The 18146-nt window shown below is 44.9% G+C and overlaps 1 long non-coding RNA gene across 1 annotated transcript; it reads left to right on the top strand.

Annotated features, from left to right (window-relative positions):
- Positions 1-12968: 12968 nt before the first annotated feature.
- LOC133726996 (uncharacterized) lies at positions 12969-16055 on the top strand. Its single transcript, XR_009854966.1, has 5 exons — positions 12969-13819; positions 13948-13972; positions 14043-14093; positions 15019-15101; positions 15782-16055. It is a non-coding gene; the product is annotated as an uncharacterized LOC133726996 (long non-coding RNA).
- Positions 16056-18146: the final 2091 nt, after the last annotated feature.

Raw genomic sequence — 18146 nt, 5'->3', positions numbered from 1 at the left:
GTAAACAAACAATTATGGGAGCATTAAAACTCATTTTTAATGCTTGGAACATTCCATTTATAAGTAAAGGTTAAAGTTAGATATTTGAAAGAGGTTTAGATAGCAAATTTTACTTTTTAAAAAGCAAATAGGAGGTGTAAAGAGCATAGAAGGTGAAATGAGCAAATATGAAGGTCCTAATAGAAAAACTCATTTTTCACTTGTTTCTTCTTCATAATTATCTTCTTCATTATGTAATAAAGGGCAGAATGTTAACATAATCTATCGTTAACTATCTAAGCAAGTAAGCTTTAAGCCGATAATAATGTATCATCACCACAGCAAACATGAATGATCAATTCATTATTCATGATGAAAATAAGTTTTTTTTTTTTGAAAGAAGGACGTCATGCTTTTACTTGAACAAGAATCAATTCGTACAGTGAGCAGCTAAGAAGCTATTTAGGCCTAGGGGAATAGAACCACTCCACCTAGCAGATACATCAGAAAATAGAGCCAACTTAGCAAGCTTGTGTGCTGCCGAGTTGGACTCTCTAAATACATGGGAAAAGAAAGCAGAAGGAGTAGAAGACAAAAGGAACCTGATATCTTCAACTATTCTACCAAAACCAGACCCATCCTCCTCATCACACTTAGATGCTTCAACCAATTTCAAGCAATCTGATTCGAAGACAATAGGAGCCAACTGAAACTCTGCAGCCAACTCACAAGCCTCCCTACCAGCCATAGCCTCCACAATATCTGGGGATAGCACATTAGATATTTTACCACAAAATCCACCAACAATTGTGTTTGGCTCCAGTTTTTCTTGAGCTGGTCAACAGTCTCTTTTCTTGCGTGGGCGTGCCAGCACCGTTTGGGTGCGGTCGTTGGGGGTGTCCCTTGACCTGACTTCTTTTGAGCGACTGTAGACGAGGAGAGCACCAACCTCGTCGCAGGATTCTTTGTGCCTCGTGCTGGAGGACTTTGTCTTGTGTCACCAAGTCGATACTTAACGTTGTAGGTTAAGCAGAGCGAAATCACCGGGAAGTAGAGAGAAGTACTTGCTAAAGCGTGACTTTAGCTTGGCTGGGTTGCTAGGGCGTTACCCTTGCTTGGCTGGTTCCGTAACCGTTGTGGTCGCGGTACTACAGTCGGCTCCCGAGGAGACTAGGACCGAAGCATTTTGACAGAGGGTTTGGTGGCACTGATAGTCGGCTCCTGAGGAGACTAGGACTTAGAGTGTGATCACCTATAAGAGAAAGAGAAGGAAAGGAGTTGCTCTTAGAGAGGTTTGCTCTAGAGAGAACTTAGATCATCTTAGAGATGTTTTGATGTATGAATGAGTGAATTGTTCTATGTTGTAGCCTCTATTTATAGGCTACCAAGCAACACTATTTGGAATTTAAACAAATCATAATGGAGCACTTATGAGTTTATGGAATTGTTAGGTTCAAGCACTTAAACACTAATGGAATGTTAGGTTTAAGTCATTTTCTGCTCCCTTATCCCTCAATTTTTATCTCCACTAAGAACTCAGATTCAACCTTCGATTTCTTCATATGAAATGATCCACCATGAATGTAGATTATTGTGGTAAAATTTCAGAATTTATTTCCATGTGGTTGGGCCAGAAATGCTGCTGGACCTCTTACAGGTCCAGTTTCCAAGTTTTGCTTCTGCAGAAAATTGGACTGTTTGTTTGAAGGTTTTCCACTCCGAACGAGCTTTGGCACTCTTCATAAGAAATTATCAATGGGATGTCTAGAATTAATCTGGAAAGTTTCAACTCATTTGGAGTTCGGATGGTTAGTCCGCCATCCCTCATTTCTTGTCTAGCTCGCTTTCTCCTAGCCGAAGTAGGAAAATGTGCTAAAGTTGATTTTTCATTTCCATGTTTGGTAGGCCTTATTTAGCCTCTTAATAATATATTTTTGAACTTATCGAAAATATATATGTGAGCCACTGATATTGGCTCAATTTCTCCAAGACACGCTTTGTCAAACCAAAATGCTCATTTTGGGTCCAAACATTGCCCCCCAGACCTCGAAGTCAAAGGTCTTCGTCTTGACTGAAGAGGTCTTGAATCAGCACTGCTCTTATAACATCGTTGCTCCAAAGCCACTTGTATTGGCTTGACTGATAATACTTGACTGATTCCATATAGGCCTCTAAATAGGCCATAAAGCTTGAATGCCACAATCTGGATTGCCTTTGTTATGAACTGATGCTTCCTTTGCCAACTTTAGTGCCCCCCATGGATCTGGCGAAACTTGGGCAGGTTGTAGGAGATCAGAACTTTAGCGTGCCCCCCATGCGAAGGAGACTGCTTTTGATCGCGAATGAGTATCCTTCTCTTCCTTGGTGGTAGCTTCGCCATGTGTATAGCAACATGTATCTGCCTTGTTTGCGGGCTCTCTGTTGATTTTCTCAAATGTAGGTGTTGAAGCCACTTTCCTGGCTAGATCAAGGCCTATAGTACTTGGCGAAATAAGATGCAAAATAGCAAACTGTTTGCTGTCATTTAATCCTTCGCGAGTCTTATGTCGAAGAGGATGATTATATCATGGCTATCGACATCATGACGTGTGACCAGGTGAAACCACCGTATCTGCTACAACTTTAGTATCTAAAACCGCATCGGTTTTAATCATGTTTTATTTAAAAACTTCAGGCCACTATGTTGGCCCTGCGGTGGTAGGAAAAGGTGGAATATCTTCACTGTCGCCTTAGATGCGATTCTCAAGATGGAATAATGATTCATTAATTATTAACTAGGGCCACTCACTGGCCCAGCTAATAAATTAATCTCCAGTAATATCTGAGCTATAAATCGAAGTGTAATGGAGAAGTATCTCCGCTGTCGCCTTAGATGCGATTCTCAAGATGGAATAATAACTCATTAATTATCAACTAGGGCCACTCACTGGCCCAGCTAATAAATTAATCTCCAGTAATATCTGAGCTATAAATCAAGGTGTAATGGAGAAGTGTTCCTCACAACCTAGAAATGGCATCCAAGAAACCATTCGTTATCGATCAGGCAGATGAAATTACTGAGAAAGCCGCATTCACCTGGCGGACTAACATGAGTGTTCGATGTAGAAGTCAGACCGGAGAGGAGAGAAGTCGACTGATGGGCTTTGGTGGCGGCGATATTCAAGCGAGTCTGGGTCCCACACCTCGCGATCGTTTGCCAGATGATGCTATGGCCTATTATGCGCTTCCCATCCGCCGTCCCATAGCGGCTCTTCGGCAGGTGCCTGGTGATTTTAGCAGTTGGGGACCAAGGAGGAAAGTGGGCTTCTGGCCTACCGTCGCTCCCGAGGAAAAGGTTTGGTATCAGGAGGTCCGAGCGAGAGATTTGGTCCGATGGTATGCGGTGGGTATCACCCAAACCATCGATCTATGCTTTTGTCTTCCCCATAATACTAGCCCTGCACCGCTAGCCGCCGCTCTTTGCTTCTGGAACACCTCCAGCAATACATTCGACTTCCAGTTTGGGCAGATGAGCATAACTCTGCTGGATGTTCTTACCATCACGGGGTTGCCCATTGACTTTGACCCCTATGTGCATGGTCAGTTTGATGGCATTCAATTTTCTTTGAGAATGGATATGGCTGGTCGAGGGCATCACAGCAGATCCTACCCATTCTGGCGCGACTATTACTGTACCCAGCGTGACCATACAGGAGGTATCGCATTCCTGGAATTCTGGCTTTGCAAATTTATCTTTTGCACTTCTTCCAACAAACCTACTGGGCCCTGGAATTCTCTGGCCACTGCTCTCTACAATGGTATTTGCGTTGGCCTTGGGCAACCTGTATTAGGTGCGTTATATCGCTCCCTTTATAGAGCCGTAATGCGCCCTATATTAGTGGTCCCTTCTGGATCCTTGCCTTTTGGCTGCAGATTTATTTCCCTCTCTTCCGTCGCGGTGATATTCCAAAGGAACCTCCAGTTGATTCCCTTTTGGGGAGCTGGCTTTGCCGCAACGTAAGGTATCGAGCTCCTCCCTACTCCGAGTGTTTTATTTACTTGTACTTGCTGGGAGAGATGCCGGACCCAAAAATAGTCCTTTCTAGGAGTTTCCCTCCTCCCCTTGACGATGGCTTTCTGCCCAGTGGACGGGATCATAGCGAAAGAGCCCTCCTGGCCTTTCGTCGCGCCATCTCCTACTTGGATATTCGTCTTGCCACCGACCGCGTAAGTTATGAGCTCTATGCCCCTAACCACTTCGCTCGCCAATTTGGGTTGGCCCAGTTGGTACCCTGGCCTCTGGTTGATTCTGCCAATTACTACACCTCTTGGCGGAGATTAGCCCCACCTGGGTCTGTCCCTTTTCAGAGTCAGTTTACTTTGATAGTGATTCCCCCTTGGGTCAGAGCGCTGTACCCCCTCAACGATGTCGACAAAGATTATGCTGATTGGTGGAAAGAAGTGTCCGTGAACTGTTGGGACCTGCCACATGACGAACTCTTCGTCCTGATCTTTCGTGGCATGAGTATTCCTGGTCCGGAGGACAGCAAGATTCTTGAGCGCTTCTCCAACCCTGCAGCACAACCCCCGCGACCTATTCTACCTTCTCGCTCATCGCGTCCAGGGATACAAATCCACGAGCCTAGGGCAACAGTAAGTTTTTGTCTTTCTTCACCATTCCTTTTCCTTGTGTTGATTTTCCCGCTCTTATTCCTGAGTGTGTTTTGCAGCAAACTACCCAGAGCAGGATAGCCTCTGTTCAGGCCGGGAAACGAAAGGCAATAGCAGAGGAGACTTCTGAGGGAGAGTCTTTGCATGATGAAGATCCCGCTGAGGTAATTTAGTTAAGAATGATCCCAAACTTGTATATTTGGTGCTTCCCCCCTTTTTGAGTTATGACTCTTTTCTCGTACAGGCCACTGCTGTCTTTGCTTGCAAACGCGATCGAGCTCAATTTGTCGAATAGAGTTTTGAAGATGACGAACCTCTGGGAATGCGATTGGTAAACTCCGACCCCGTCTTATCCTATTTAAATTTTAGAATCTGGGCAGGATCTTCACTATGTATCTTTTGACAGGTCCGTCAAAGGACCACTAATCCCTCTCGCCTAAGCGAGGCTGGACCCTCAGCCACTGCAGAAGAACCAACTCTCTCGCTAGTTCAAGCATCAACTAACCCCGTGGCGCCTCTTCCGTCTCCCACATCTACAGAGCATCTGCAAGGTCCTACCATTCTAATAACGATCTCCGATGACGACTCCTCGGAGGATGAAAGCGTGGAAAGCCACTCTGAGACTTCTGCCGCTTATGAGGAAATGATGACGACAGAGATTCTCGCGGCACTAGAGGTTCAAGAGGTGAATGAGGCGGGGCCTCTTCCTCTTGGTGACCACGTACCAGATATTGACCCGACAGCTCGAGAGGTAAGCCACTGTTTGGCCAATACTTTCCATTTCCCTTTAGATCCAACCCCGCTCTCTGACATTTCTGAACCTGACCAGGATTCTGTTTGTACCGAGGAGGTGGCTGCAAACGCTGCTGGTCTTATCGGCGGGACAGTCGCCCCAGAGATGGAAAATGATACTGACGGTGGTGGTGCCCCCCAAGTCTCGCGAACAAATGAGACAACCGTCGAAGCTGAGGGCTCTGTGCTTGAATCTGCTCCACTTGCCCATGGTGAGCCGCGAGTTGAGTTTCCAGATTCTCCCGCGGCTGAAGGGATAGACCAACCTATTGAAGATGAAGAAACTGAGGAAGCTGTCCACCCTTTTGCATTGGTGGTTCGTGATCCTGTGGCGCCTCTGCTGCCTCCTCCTCCTCCCACCAAATTCGAGAGACTGATGAGGGTGTTGGAGATAACTCCTCCTTCTGCTGTGGATGAGGCTAAGATGGTGCTTCACGAACATCTGGGTCCTCAGGTATTGGAGACAGACATCCTCCCGCGAGTCTTGGAAGCCCTAAGGTATCTTTGCCAGGAGAAGGCATTGACCCTACAGCAATTTAGTGTCATTGACGATCTGCTGAATGAACTTGATGAGGCCCGCCAACGTCAACCGGCCGCGAACGCCCAGGCTCACGACACTCGAGAGGCTTTGAATAGCCTCTCTCGAGAAATGGACATCTCTCGCGGTATTTTAAATGAGCGAACCATCCGCCTGCGGGAATTACAAATCCAAAGGTCCGACTTCAAACTTCGGATCGAGGACCTCCATACCGGTTTAGCCTTTGTTGAAAACGCGATTGCTACAGAAGAAGCCCAACTCGATGAACCTCTGGCTGCTTCTGAAGAAATGGGCCGCAACCTGGCCCATCTCAGAGAACGGGCCACTCAGGCCGAAGCAAGTGCTATTGCGGCGAAACTCCGCGTGGAGGAACTTTGCTTGAAATTGAGCTTCATGGGCCAATCTCTGTAGGCCCCCTCGAAAACTGTTCGGTCTCCTTACACGTCAATAATCTCTTCTTTTCCGAGATTTTAGGCATTAATCACTCGTTGAAAAACAACAGTCGTGAAAAAATAATCTCGTGAATAGAACAGTTACCTCCTCGAAAACCGTTCGGTTTCCCCACATGTTATTAATCCATTTTTTCCCGAGATTTGGAATCACTAATCTCGATTTACTGACATCGGTTTTGAAATTGAGCTTCATCCAATGGTGGGGATTTGCCTGAAGTCCCTATAAATAGTTGTATTTTAGGAAGGGAATACTCACAACAACTTTTTTGAAATATCCGAGAAATGGCCTTTCAATCCTTGCTTCTTTTTCTCCTTCTTCACAAATCTTCCCCTCATGAAATGACCTTTAGCCTCTAAATTTTAGGCTTTATGGCGTAATCTTAAGCCTGGGTTAGGCCTCATGGCGTAATCTTAGGCAACCCCTTGTTTCGTCCTTCTGGAGTTCTGCAACAAAAATGCCAGGCTTCAGATTGGTTTAGAAACACGAGGGGGCTCCAAGTGTGGGATCTCCGGTCATGTAAGATCATTTTTTGAGAAAATCCCATACGCGGAGCGAAACGGGGAAGGGAGGGAAGCCAAATTGAGGTTCGTCTTTCCTCCTCTGTTTCCTTCCTTCTGGACCTGGCCCGTGTTGTGCCCTCCAGATGGAAGGGGCTTTGGTTCTCACCTCATTCTCCCCCTTTCTCTTCTTGATAGAATCTTGGAGGGATGAGAAGGGATGGACTCTTTGAAGGAATGGGTTCAAGCTATAGAATGGCTGTTCCTGTACTTCACGTCCAGCTAATGGTGGTTACCAAGGCTAGAGGGGGTGCAGAGACTCAAGCTGATATTTGGTTCCTTCACTCTCTGCCCCTCCAGGAGATAATGGCGCGGCTCAACCCGGCGTTGGATTCCATAGCTGCTTCCACTTGAGAAAAGATTCAGAAGATAATCCGAAGATTCCTGTTTTGTATTCTAGCCACTTTTGGCTTTGTAATGAATGTACTGCTTTTGGCCGCAAAGCCACTTTATGAATACAATAATATTTTCTTATCCTGATATCCAAATATTCGTGAGAAGCCAATAATTGTGTCTCGCAAGGCCCCAAATATAGGCCCCTATAGTTGTATATTGAAAATAATATGAACTTTTTTTAAAAAAATATGCTCCGCGTCAAAAAGAGACTCGCGGTGAGGGTTTTGAGAAAATATGTATCTTTTGGATCCACTTGCTGGCTCCCAACTCAAAACTCTTAGCGCCAATAATTCCTTCTTTTCCGAGATTTAAGGCACTAATCACTCGTTGAAAAACAACAGTTGTGAAAAATAATCTCGTGAAAAGAAAAGTTACCTCCTTGAAAACCGTTCGGTTTGCCCACATGTTATTAATCCTTTAATAATAGCTAACTCCTCAAAAACCGCTCCTCCCATGCTGCTAGTCCCTTTTTTCCCGAGATTTGGAATCACTAATCTCGATTTACTGACATCGATTTGACTCCTCTTTGACCGTCCATCCAAGGGTGGATATTTGCATGCCTATATCTTCCTCCACATTATAAACCCAAATTTCCAATCCCGAAATCATTTCATCAACTCGAATATTTCTAACAGCAATCTTTCTTAATTACTCATCATCATCACTCTTCGATTCTTGCATTCTCTCAACCCATCACCAATGGAACCACAAACCCAGCAACCAACCAAGGATGGAGGAAGCAACAAAGCAGCCGGGAGTAGTGCTAACATGTTTTATAAGCGGAGTAGGTGGACTCCCACTACAGATCAGATAAGAATCCTCAAGGAGCTTTTCTACAATAAGGGAGTTAGGTCCCCAACTGTAGAGCAGGTTGAGAGGATCTATCTCCAGCTGAAATGGTACTGCGAGATCGAGTTCAAGAACGTCTATTTTTGGTTCGTGAACCAAAGGGCTCGGGAGAAGCAGAAGAAGAAGTCCACTTCGGATGTTCATGTGCCCATGCAAAGATCAGGGCTTGTTGGTGATGACAATGTTGCCAATTCATCTGCACCTGCTTCTGCTTCTTCTGCTGGTGTGATGATTGCTGTTAACGGGCAGATGGGGAACTATGGTGGTTATGGATCTATGAACATGGAGATTGAAACCCTTCCTCTGTTCCCCATGCATGGTGAGGACATCTTTGGCAACATGAAGACTACTTCCGATGGAGGTGGCGATCACGGTGGTGGCTCTCACATTTCCCTTGAGCTCAGCCTTTCCTGCGAGGGCAAAGCTGGAAAAAGTTTCCGGAGCCACTGATTCGGCTTAGTAGCTTCGCGAGTGTAGGGACACTTAGAATTGCCCCCTAAGAGTTGTATTTATGACTTTTTTATTTTATTTTAACCATAATTTTGGAGATTGAAACACTTCACAGACAGTTGAAAGGGCATCCTAAGACTCAAAACAAAACAAAAACTAGAACAACACATAAAGTGACGCAACATACAAGAAAAAACGTTTTGGACTTAGGGATATTTCTCTTCTCCTTTAGGTAACTCCTTTGGAACATGACCAGGTGAAGAGAGGAACGATTTTGGCGGAGCTCAGCTCACTTGATTGACAGGGGACGAGACCCTTTGTCAGCACTTCTCGTATCCAAACTAGACCTTAGACATCACATCCCATTGGATGCGCCCGATGAAGAAGATATTTACCCAAAATTCATTTTGACTCTAATAATAAACAAACAACCAACGAAATAAAGAACAAAGATAAACAAAAACTGAAATATGAATATAAAACTTAAAACAAAGTTAACGAAATTATTATTATTATTATTATTATTTTTTTTTTTTTTTTAGGCTAAATGGGCTTAGTATTGTATAGTGTTGCCCCCCTAGTGTTGCTAGGCATAGTGAAGAAATGATTATGGGCCTCAAAAACAGGCCTTCATGAATGGGCTTTACGAGTGTAGGAACACTAGAATTGTCCCCCATGTCTTATGCGAATAAACTGTCTACGACTCCTCCGAGTCCCAGACATTAGGAAAGTATTTCTTCAAGTATCTCCCATTGATAGGGTTATGATGGACATCTCCATCCAGGTCCTTGAGATGAAAAGCTCCTTTCTCTAAGATTTTATAGATGATGTACGGGCCTTCCCATGTTGGAGTCCATTTGCCGCGACCATCTAATTTTTCGCCAAGCGGGAGAACTGCTTTCCAAACCAACTCTCCTTCGCTGTAACTCCTTCCCCGCGTCCGCTTGTCATAGGCGCGAGCGACTCGTTGCTTTTCCATGACCAAATTATCTAAAGCCTCCAAGCGCTTTTCGCTAAGGTCTTCATGTTCCTGCCACATAGCCTGAACGTAGTCTTCTCCAATGAGATGATGTTGCTCTTGAACTCGTAATGATTGGACGTTGACTTCCAACGGCAGAACTGCATCATGGCCAAACATCAAAGCATAAGGTGTTGTCGCGGTGGGATTCCGCTTAGAGGTGCGGTAGGCCCAAAGAGTTTCATAAAGTGTCTCATGCCACTGTCGTGGATTAACTTCCAACATTTTCTTCAGCAAATTGATAATGATCTTGTTGCTGGCCTCTGCTTGACCATTAGACTGAGCATAATATGGACTGGAATGGATGAACTGTATTCCCCATTCTCTTGCCAGTTTATCAACTTCACCACCCATGAAAGCTGCCCCCCGGTCCGAAACAAAAACTTCTGGGATCCCAAATCTGCAGATGATGTTTCTGAATAGGAATTGTCGCAACGTGCCACCAGATGCTTCCTTCAAAGGTTCTGCTTCAACCCACTTTGTAAAGAAATCAGTCGCGACGATGATGAACTTGTGTTGAAGTGATGAATGTGGGTGAATCATCCCAATTAAATCCAGCGCCCATCCTCTTGCGGGCCAAGGCTGTATAATAGGCTGCATTGGAATATTAGGAACATGCTGGACCGGCCCATGAGCTTGGCAGTCCAAACAACCTTTAGCGAACGCGATACAATCCTTCAAAATACTGGGCCAAAAATATCCATGTCGTCTGAGCAACCATCGCATCTTTGGACCTGCTTGGTGGGCGCCACAAATGCCAGAATGAACTTCGCGCATGAGTTGTTTCGCTTCGTGGCCATAAACACATCTGAAATCCATGCTATCTTCTCCTCGTCTGCGAAGTTCATCACCTCTGAGGAAGTAGTTGAGGGCAAGATAGCGAATCCTTCTATCCGTGGCCTGTTCAGGATGCTTGAGATAATTGATCAAAGGGATGCGCCAATCCACGTCAATGGATTCCAAGGTCGCGACTGAGGTATGATCTGGAGGATCTCTTCTCGCCATCCATGAAGGAAGCGTGCGACGCTCGACTTTAAGGATTCTCTCCCGCACGCCATATCTCAATGTTACCCCTGTTGCCAGCTGGGCCAACTCGTTCGCTGCAAAATTTCGCTCGCGAGGAATGTGCTCAAGATGTATGTTATCAAACTGGTCCAACAGGTCTAATGCCCTGTTCCAATAAGGAACCAACGTGAAGCTATTGCATCTGAACTCGTTACACAACTGATTGATAACCAAGAGAGAATCGCCAAGTATTTGTACATCTCCGATTCCCATTTCCAGTAGTACTTCTAGGCCTATAATGAGGGCCTCATACTCTGCTTGGTTATTGGTACACTGGAACTCCAACTGGAAAGAGTAGGAAAATCGATCGCCGGCCGGGTTTTCCAAGACAACCCCTGCTCCTGCTAGCGTATCTGTTCTTGACCCGTCAAAATATAACAACCAGGGCTGGAGTGAGACTGTGCCTTGATGCAGTACAGCGTACTCTGGTACGCACGCCAAATCTGGGCGATCTAAAGTTGTGGCAGCGACCTCTAAATCTCTAACCGCGGGGACATCCAGCATAGGGTGATGTGCCAGAAAGTCCGCGATGGCTTGCCCCTTTACTGCTTTCTGTGGGACATACTGTAGTGAGAATTCTGATAAGGCGAGCACCCACTTGCCAATACGGCCTCTCAGGATAGGTCGCGATAGCATATACTTGATTAGATCGGTTTGAGCAATGATGCAAGTAGTAAAGGACAACATGTAATGCCGCAACTTGCATGCTGAGAAGTATAATGTAAGACACAGCTTTTCCATTGGAGTGTACCTTGTTTCGCAATCTGTGAGTGTCCTACTGAGGTAAAAGATGGCATGTTCAACACCATTTGCATCATCCTGAGCGAGGAGGCTGCCAATAGAAGCCTCAGCTGCTGAAACATACAACTTTAATGGAAATCCCGCTCTAGGAGGAACAAGCACTGGCGGGCTCACCAGATAGGCCTTGATTTTGTCGAAAGCCTCTTGATGTTTAGGTTCCCACACAAACTCATTCTGTCCTTGCAACTTCAATAGTGGTGAAAACGGATGGATTTTGCCTAAAGAGTTAGAAATGAATCGTCGCAAAAAGTTGATCCTACCCAGTAGTCGCTGTAACTCTTTCTTCGTTCGCGGGGGAGATGCATTGATGACCGCGTTTGCTTTATCCTCAGGGACCTCAATGCCTCTTTGATGGACAATGAATCCCAGGAAATCTCCTGCCTAAACTCCAAAAACGCACTTGGCGGGATTCATCTTGAGCTTGTGTAGCTGCATGCGCTTGAAAACTTTTCTGAGATTTGTGAAGTGATCTCCACTTTTCTTAGACTTCACGACAACGTCATCAATGTAAACCTCTAAGATCTTCCCAAGTATGTCGTGGAAGATCACGTTCATGGCTCTCTGATATGTTGCTCCCGCATTCTTCAGTCCAAAAGGCATGACCACATATTCAAAAACTCCTGTAAACCCAGGGCAGCGGAATGCGGTCTTGTGTCTATCTTCTTCCGTGACCGGAATCTGGTGATATCCCGCTGTACCATCCATGAAAGACAACAGTTCATGCCCTGCAACTGCATCTACCAACATGTCCGCAACAGGCATGGGGTAGACGTCTTTAGGTGTAGCCAAATTAAGGTCTCTGTGATCTACGCAGATCCTCATCTTGCCATTCTTCTTGCGAACAGGCACTATATTGGACAGCCACTTATTGTACTTAGCTACCCTGATAATGCCCGACTTGTACATCTTTTCGACTTCCTCTTTGACCAGAACTTGGGTCTCCGAGTTCATTCTTCGCGGCTCTTGCTTCACAGGCCTCTTATCAGGCAGCGTTGGTAGTTGGTGGCATACCAAGTCTGGTGATAGGCCTGGCATGTCCTCGTATTTTTCCGCGAAGCAGTCCTTGAATTCCAGCAATAATTCAACGAGCCTCTGTTTTTCGCTAGGCTCTAAGTAAGTGCTAATAGCCACTTCTATAGGCTCATCAGTTGTTCCCAGATTGACCTTTTCAGTAGGGTCCCTAACCTTCGGAGGTGTGTCATCCAATGCCGCTGGAGCAAGCTGAATCTCTTCTTCCTCCTCTTCTTGGTCCGTGAACTCTTCATTAACAATTTCTAAAGTCGCGACTCGATCATAGGCCTCTTTTTCCAACAAGTATGAGGATAGCCTCACATACAAGGAATGAACGGCCTCCATGTGAGCCCCCGAAAATTTTGTTTAATTTTTAGAATGTAATTTTTCGCCAATAAGATTTTCGCAAGGTGATTTAAGTGAAGAAATCGATTTTGGAAATTGTTTTGGTGTCGAGACCACCTACTGGGCCGACAATTTAAGTTTGGGCCAAAGTCCTTTCATTTGGGCCTGGAAGGTACTAAAGTTCATTGCAGCAAAAAGATCGCCGAAGCAAATTTGAAAGGAGAACATTTTAACTTCGTACTTTTTCTTGTTATTTTAATTTGTCGCATAACGTATGAAATCACGTATTCGTAAGGTACGAATGTATTCGAGATTAGATTAAGATTATGAGGCCATTAAAAAGGATTAAGAAATTTAGAGAAAATCCAATTTGGGTCTAGAAAAGTATTTTTAAAGTATTGAGGCTTAGGACAAGCCCGGAAAATTTTCCCGAAAGGATTCGGTGAAGTGTCGGAGAAATAAGGATGTTTGGTGATGTATTTTCGGAGTGGGCTTGAGAAAATTAAAAGGAAAATGAAATAGTAGCAGCCCAAGCCCATTGGCCCAAAAGGAGGGGCAGATTCGACTTTTCACAATTAAATTTGGGAGAGGTATAAAAGCAAAACTTTCCTCTCAAACCCTAGCCTCTCCCTCATTTCTCTTCAGCTCTTTCTCTCTCTAACCGAGAGCCTCTCTCTCTACAATCTCACCGGAAATCGCTGCCACCGCCGGACGCCGCCGCCGCGCCGCCGCCGGTCGCCGCCGTCGCCGGAACCCCTCTCCTCACCAAAATTTCCAGATTTTCTTCTCTTCCTTCCCTCTTTCCATTTCTCCAACCAAAATCAAGAAATTTAGCCATTCACTCACCCAAAAACCCTAGAACCCGAAGCTAAAATTGGGGCTTTTGTGATTTCTTCTTTCCAAGCTCAAATCAAGGTATTTTCCATCCTAATCTAGCCTCTAATCCTTCGATCTATACCTATTTCTTCCTAAATCCGAGATTTTAATTTGGGTTTGTGATTTTGTTTGCATGAACCCGATTTCTCCTTGAACCATCAAGCTAGGCTACGGGTTTGGCAAGGATTTTTGGTAAGGATCTATCCATGCAACCTTGTTTTCGAGTTTTTGGTTGAGATGTTGATTATGGACGGATTTGTAGGTGAAGAAGGCCAAGGAGAAGGTATATGACGTGATTTTTGAAGGAGAAAGGGTAAGGAATGGGTTTTGGACAAACCCTAGAATTTTTGGAATTTATTTGATTGATTTGGTTTATGTTGAGCTATTGTTGTTGTTGGAAAAATTGTGAAATTAGAGATTTGAGGATGGATAAATTAGTAGGATTTTATTAGCATAATTTTCTTAGTGTTGGAATTTTGTTGTTGAAGATTTGGTAATTATAGTTGTGTAGTTTTGGCCAAAGGAAAAAGAAAAGGAAGAAGAAAAGAAGTGGATTTGTTCTTGGAAGAAAAGGGAAAATAAAGAAAATGGTAAAAATTGGATTAAATGAGTTTTTACCTTGGTAAAGTGGTAAAAAAGTGAAGAAGGTGAAAGTAAAGGTAATTTCGGTAAAAAGGAGATAAAAGTGAAAGTATGGAGGTAAAAGTCATGGTAAAAGTGAAAAGGTGAAAAAGGAGAAGTAAATTGGTAAAAGTGAAAGTAAAACCTTATTTATAATTATTTATTTATTTATTTTTAATAAATAAGGATAATGGTAAATAAAGGAATATTTGGTCAAAAGTCAAAGTCAAAGGTCAAAAGTCAACTCCGAGAGTTGACCATGGTTGACCGACCTCGTAAAACGTGAGGAATCGACTCGACTTTGGTCGCTCGGATTGACGATAGTTTAGCGGAGCGATAAGGACGCTTTCCTTTTTAAGAAAGAAGTGAGTTTCCCAAATTGGTAAAAGTCGGAATAAATAATTAATGGCCTCATTGAAATAAAAAGGAACAGTAGACAGTACATTTAACCCGAACTATACTATTGGTTGGGGTATGATCACCATATCCCAAATGGGCTTACTATTCTAAGTGAGTTGTTCGGGAATGGTTTTTGATAATTATCGATCTTGGTTATTTGGTGAATTTTAAGGTGAGTTATGAATTAATTACTTATCGGATATAATTTTATTATAAAGGACCCGAGCGGGTGCACTTGGATTTGGATAAAGGATCGAAAGTCGGGAACGAACCCGAATGTGGGCAAGCACTCCATTTCCAGGTAGGGTGAGCTGTCCCTTCCTTGTTAGAGGCTTTTCAAGATATGTGGAATGCTCTAGTATAATATTATGTTGCCTGCAAGTATGTTTTTGGTTGTTCATTAGTCGATGCCTCGTGATACGAGTGTTTTCAGAACTGATAATTGATGATTGCGAAAACCGAGGCTAGACTTGCATGTTGAGATACTGTACCCTTTGTATGTTTGTGACCTGAAAGTGAATGGGACCTAGACGCGTTGATTCCTAGGGATCCCACGGTGTCGATAACCGTGAACCTCCGGAGGGGGCTGTGCTCCTATGTTTGTCAAGGAAAAGCAAATACGGACAGTGAACCAGTCATAGGAGACTCAGAGCCAGGAAATTGACACTTTCGCTACTTGTAGTCACAAGGACTACAGAGTAGTTGGCTGGTTCTCATACTCAGGACGAACCAGGTCGGTCACTGATTTATTTTACTTTAGCCGGCAGGTAAGTATCTCGGAGCTCCAAGTGTGTGAAGCATACTGCACATGTTTTATGAAAGAAAACAAATGTTTGTGGTTGCCACTTTTCTTAAAGCATTTTTCGATAAACGTGCACAATATTATGTAGTAATATTTTCAAGTATATTATTTTTCAAACCTAGCATGGTTGGGTCGGCCCCTACTGGGCATGCGAGGACGAAAGCTCACCCCTACTATAGTGTGCAGGTTTCGAGCATGTGGTCGGGAAGCGTACAGGGGAGGCACATGGCACGGCTTGGCGCATTTCACTTTAGTTTTATCAAAAGAAGGTTTCGGTCCTTAATCGGATTTTGTAGTAGCTTGTTTATTTACTTTTTATTTATTTCCTGCTCGTTTACAAAAATTCCGGGAGACCCGTAACCCTGGGGCGCGTCTCCCATACTTGTCGTTACTTAGAGATCAATTTTATTTTCCAAATTGGGCTCCGATCGCAAGCCCAAAACTCTTAGCCCATTTCGAATTCCGCTTTTGAAAATGTGTTGTTAGGTTGCTAGAATGATTTGTCCAAGAAAGTGTTTTGTAAACCAACAACCTAAACTCAAAAGGCCTGGCGGTTTCGGGTTGATGAGCTATCGAGATGCCATTCGTGACATGTTGATTCCTCATTGGCTCGGAGTCGCGGTGCTGTGGGACCCCCTCTCGGGTCACCACACTCCACCTCTTCCTCCATGAGTTCGTGATCCATTAATTAGCACTTGGAGATGGCACCGCATATCCAGGCCTTTCGAGGTCGTTTTTTGCGACCGCGAGCCCCCATTGTGCCAATTCAGAGGTCGTCACCCCTGTGGGGCGGCCCTTATCATCAATACCAACGACTTGTAAAGGAGAGATTGGTTCTAGGTAATACCTTGCGTCCAAATAGTTGGCGGATACCGAAAAAGGTCGCGGGTCTGCTTTAACAATTTCTGCCTTGTCCGCGACTCTGTCCCATATGATCAGCTCCTGATGAAGGGTAGATGGGACACAATAACTCCTGTGGATCCAGTCGCGGCCCATAATTGCGCTATATGCCGCATAGCAATCTGTAACAAAGAAAGCGTAAACCCCTTCTGCTGGACCCACCTTGACTCGTAGGAAAATCAAACCCAATGTTTTGGTCATAGTCCCCGCGAAGTTCTTTAGCGTAAGGGAAGTGGATTGGATCTTCTCTTTCTTGATCCCTAGTAGATGCATGGTTCTGGTAGTAATGACATTCACAGCCGCGCCGGTATCAACCATTATCTTACTGACCTTAGTCCCATTCATTTCTGCTGTGATATACAAAGGTCGCATGTGTTGCACCATGGCGGGTGTGGGTCTTGTGAAGCTCATGAAGAAACCCTTGCTGTTAGCATCTTCAGTCTCAAGGAACACTGCTTCTTTCAACTGCGTTGTTGCGGCTGAAGTGATCTGCAACTGTTGTTCTCCAATCGCGTCAGCTTCTACGCATTCCTGTGCAGCAACTGGTAAGGCATACTTAGCAGGGAGCACATAAACCATATTGCAATAGGTATCCACCATTTCTGTTTCGTCCATGTCATCATCAAGATTGAGCTTGGGTTCATCCGCTGGGATTTCGGTGTTGAACAGTTTAGCCATGAAAGCATCCCATGATTCCTCTGCGGGGATTACCGCCTTGGCTTGTTCGTGCTCCTGTACTATGGGAACCTGGTTCAGCGACTCTGAAATTTGTTTCGCCGCTGGCACTTCCTTTGGGAGAGCGACCAACAAACTTTGAACTTTCTTAGGCCTCCACTGCACAGTCGCGGACCGATTGTCTTTGCTCCCCAGCCTGTCAAATATTGAAGGCTCGCTATCTCTTCCTTCGAGAGATATTCTCCGCCAAACGCTAGGTTTGCGGGTTGGTGGTGATTCTCGCTTCGCGGGAGCTAGGGACTTCTCCTGACTTTCCTTCTGGCGAGCGCTGGTGTTTGAAGCTCGTTGCGACATCTTAGGAAGCCGCTGGAGAACCCGCGGGGCGATGAACCTTTTGGAGGTCAGTGCCTCCACCTGTCTCTGGTATTCTTCTGGAGATCTCAACAACTGCGATGGTTTAATCAACCCCTGATCCAGCGCTTCCAAGGTTCGCTTTGCTTCTCCAAACCTCCGCTGGAGTTTTCTCTTCCTTGAAGAGCTCATTTCCACTGCCTTGCCCTTCTTCTGGGTATACCATCTCCCTTCCCTGATAGTGGACGTCGGCACCGGAGGAATATACGGTCTGGTCATAACGTCTGACCGCTCGTTTGCTCTTTCTTCTTCCCTCCCAACCTTCAATTTCTTGAACAAATTAGAGTCCCTTGGAGAAAAAGTTCCTGACCCAGCGTGCATTCTCGGACTACCTGGTTGGAAGCTTCTAGAATGTGCTGGTAACTTTATTGGTGGTAAAGTACCAAAGCGAACGGTATGTCCTTCCTCTTCGTGCAACGCCTGGATATCACATTCCTCCTTGCACCTTGAACATAGCACGACAGGTGGAGCCGGCTTTGATCTCCGCTTCACGGACTGCTCCATCACCTTTTCTAAGCCCCCAGTGGTACGATTTGGGCTCAGCCTCTGTTGATCCTT

The sequence above is a fragment of the Rosa rugosa genome, chromosome 1 (assembly GCF_958449725.1).
Source record: "Rosa rugosa chromosome 1, drRosRugo1.1, whole genome shotgun sequence".
Lineage (NCBI taxonomy): Eukaryota > Viridiplantae > Streptophyta > Magnoliopsida > Rosales > Rosaceae > Rosa > Rosa rugosa.
This window is presented reverse-complemented; position numbering and strand designations above follow the sequence as displayed.